The following is a 4,065-nucleotide window of genomic DNA, read 5'->3' as shown; positions in this document are numbered from 1 at the left end:
ACACACACACACACACACACACACACACACACACACACACACATTATTGGCTGTTTAATTCCAGATGCCTTGTGGTGGTTCCCTCTCACGGGATGATAAGAGTTGCTTGACTTTATAGCTCTGGAACATTGACATTGTCCAGAAGAAAACAGGAATGTAACAGTGAGAAGGATCAAGGCAACCTTTGCTTGAGGGTGAAGGTTCTAGATTTTTAAGCCTTATGATTCAGCTTTCCAAATTGACTTCCCATAAATAGGTCAAATGCTTCCAGAGAACTGTTTATAGTCCTGGGGATGATGTCACAGCTCATGTAATCACATGATTAGCCTTTTATCGATAAGCTGCTCAGTAGAGAAGGTGGGGGCTATCGTAGTTTAATGGTCTGTTCTCTTGCAATCTTCCTTGACAAAGTCCACAGCTTCATTTTCCCTCCATTCTGCCATAAATAAACCCCAGGGGCGTGAACTTCCTGTATATGCTGTGGTTCTCAGGGAAGCAGAGCAAATAGGAAATTAAACCTTCTTGCGTATTGTGATAAAGTATTTAGGTTTCACTGTTCTTTTACTAGAAAGGAAAATGATGTTTCCAAGTGTATTTGTCTGTGCTGCTCCTGCTACGGAACTGAACTCTCAAGACAATCTTAACCAGCGTCATTTGTGAGGCACCGCCCTTTGGGACAGAGGGTTTGAAAAACATTTGTTGGCACCCAATCCAGATTGCATCAGTTCCAGCATTAACTCTGGGCCCCAAATGAAGAACAAACTTGAGGGAATAGATGAGCGTTTCCAATTCTGAGTTAAATATTTTGACTTTCACTTGCCGATTATACTGTTATGTTTTGGCTTTTACGCACATTCTCTGTAAATGCTTGGGTTAAATATTCTTTAAAAAGTAATTTTAGGAGACTCAGTACTTCATGTTCTTTCAGAGGACCTGAGTTCAAGTCCCAGCACCCGCAACAGGCAGTTTACAAACACTTGTAACATCAACTCAACAGATTCAGTTGTTTTCTTCAGGCCTCTGAGAAAACCAGGCACATATGGTATGCACTTAAGTACATGCAGATCACACACACACACACACACACACACACACACACACACATATCTCCCTTTGAATTTTCAAGAATATTTAGAAGTTAGAAATTTCTAAAAGAGGACTGGAGAGATGTCTGCTCCCCAGTCATAGGGAGGAGTTTGGATCCCAGTGATACTGTGGACCCCTGAAGCAGAGGGAAAGAAAGTTGGAAGGGAGATATTCATAGACAGAGACAGGGGACCAGATCACTGCACCAAAAGAGGCACATAAGCACCATAAGTCCTGTAGAATAGGAGTATCAGTAAAAAAGACGATACTTAACAAGACGATACTTGAACCCATGGTTTTCAGCTCTGGAGCCCCTCAAATCTGAGAGGTCTGTAAAACTTGCCAATAAGTTTTTGTTTCACGCTGAGCCATTTCCCTGTCTTTTTATTCCTTAATTAACAGAGAAATAGAATCCATCAGCTACCTGGTGTCACTAATGCTCATACAACAAGCCTGGCATCTGGCTCTGAGGAATCTGACCTCCGTGCACACAAAGGTTCACATGCTTGCACATGCGCATGCTCCTATACTTAGGTCAGATTGTTTTGTTTTATTTTCCCCTTCCCTTCTCCCTATTGGCTCCAGCCCCGCTCGCTCCAGCCCAAAGGTCCATTCATTCATTATATGTAAGTACACGGTAGCTGTCTTCAGACACCCCATGAGAGGGTATCAGATCTCATTTCAGATGGTTGTGAGCCACCATATGGTTGCTGGGATTTGAACTCAGGACCTCTGGAAGAGCAGTCAGTGCTCTTAACTGCTAAGCCATCTCACCAGCCCCAGATTGTTTTTAAAAAGCGTCTTCTAAAAGAACTTTTGGCTTTTGAAGTGAAAACTTAGGTGGAGTTATGGATCAGTAGAAAGGAAGATTGCCTGCAATTTTATCACCTCTAATCAAACTTTCATAAGGATTTTTAAAGGTTTAATGTGAGTGTTTTGCTTTGCGTGTTGGTCTGTGTCCCACCTGTGTGCCTTGGTTGCTGCAGAGTTCAGGAGGTGTGGGATACCCAGGAACTGGAGTTATATATGGCTATAAACCAGCATGTGAGTGCTGAGAATTGAACCCAGTCCTTTGCAAGATCATAAATACTTTTAACTGCTGAGCCATCTCTCCAGATCCTTTTATAATTTTAATGACAATTTTAAAAGGACTTTATTTGTAATTATGTGTATATTGTTAGGTCTCAAACCTGGGACAAATAGCCAACTGAGATGCCTATTTAACATATCAAAGCAGACCTGGCCACCAGACTCTCCCAGCATCACTCAGTCCCTACCTGTTGTTGGGTATGACCTATTCCTCTAAACTTCTCCCGCCCCAGGGCCGGGCTACCCCCCCCCACCCCCCCAGCTGCCCTTCCTAAATAATGCAGCCATTTCTGTTACCCTGCTTTCTCTCCTCTACCCTTTACCCTCCTGGTTCTCCCTTCTCCTCTCCCCATCTCCTCTTCCTCCATGGACTGGCTCAGGGTCGTGTTCACTCTGGGCTCTCTCAGATGTCTCTGCCTCTGACTATGCTTTCCCTCATATCTGCAAGGAACCTTCTTCTCCTCTATTTCTTGGAGCAGTCATATCCTCCTATTTATTTATTTATTTATTTTTATTTTTCATACATGTATGTGGGACTGTGCATGTCTCTGTAGTGCTCACGGAGATCAAAAGATGGTGTCAGAATCCTGGAGCTGGAGAAACAGGCAGTTGTGAGTTGCCAGCATGGGTGCTGGAACCAAACTCTGGTCCTCCGAGAGAGCATCACCCCTCTTAACAATTCAGCCATCCTTCCAAGCCCCTGATGGACATCTTTAAAAGAATATTTGTGGCTAAAAATCAAAATATTCCTTATTGGTTTTTCTTTTATGTTGCTGTTTTTTGGTTAATATATTCAGGCTACCAAATTAAAGACTGATGGATACAGCTGGCTGATAAGATTAGGGTATGGAGACAGAGGTGAGAGAGACCCTGTGAGTCCATAATTGAATGAGTCCTAAGAAGATTTAATTAGTCTTTTTCCTCTGCTCATAAGACATGCTTCAATAAGAACAGGAAAGGTCTTGATTATCTCCTCCTTTAAAGTGTGGATCCAGGCCGTTCTTATTGCCTTCGATGAAGTCAGCTGCCCAAATACCACGCAGAAGCACGTGGAGTAACAAGCTGTGTTTTGTGCCAGTCTGTCCAGGTTGGCAAATCTGATATGTTTCCCTGGTGGTTTAATTCTAAGTTACTGCATCACAGTAAGATTTTTTTCCCCATCATTTCTCTTCTTAGGGAAATTGCTCCTGGGTGTGAGTCGTCACCAGAGGACTTTGTTCCTTTGGGGTGTGGCAGCAGATCCATTATATTACAGCGTGTGGTAAGACTTCCAGGGGTCCAGCTTTGGGGGACCACTTCCAGGGGTCCAGCTTTGGGGGACTTATAGGGGTAGGGAGGCATTACTAGAGATAGCATTGTTGGTATTTAGTAGATTTATCTAAGGAAGACTCATTAATCAACTCTAAAAGTCCACTCGGCCAACATTTATTGAAGACCTACTGTGTGCTGAGTAGCATAGTAGTGTTTGTAGTGTACCAACATCAAAATGACAACCATTCCTGACCTCATTGATCTAATAGTATCTTTGTATGTGTTAGTTGTTAGAGTCCATAGCAAAGTCCCATAGAGTAGGTGGGTTAAACATTAGAAATTTGTCTTTCTTGTTCAAGAGCAGTGTACAGTTCCTTATATTGTGGTGACCCACACACACACCATAAATTATTTTTGTTGCTACTTCATAGCTATAATTTTGCTACTATTATGAATTATAAAGTAAATATCTGACATGTGACCCCTGTGAAAGGGTCATTTGACTTCCAAAAGGGGGCTCAACCCACAGGTTGAGAATTGCTATTCTAGAAGCTGGAAGCCCAAGATCATTGTGTTAGCAGGGTTGATTTTTCCCCCCAAGGACTATCAGAGAATGTTCTGTTCCAAGTCTTTCTCTCT

This window comes from Grammomys surdaster, unplaced genomic scaffold (assembly GCF_004785775.1).
Source record: "Grammomys surdaster isolate TR1022 unplaced genomic scaffold, NIH_TR_1.0 126035, whole genome shotgun sequence".
In the NCBI taxonomy this organism is placed as follows: Eukaryota; Metazoa; Chordata; class Mammalia; order Rodentia; family Muridae; genus Grammomys; species Grammomys surdaster.
The sequence above is the reverse complement of the archived record's forward strand: the minus strand, read 5'-3'. Positions refer to the sequence as shown.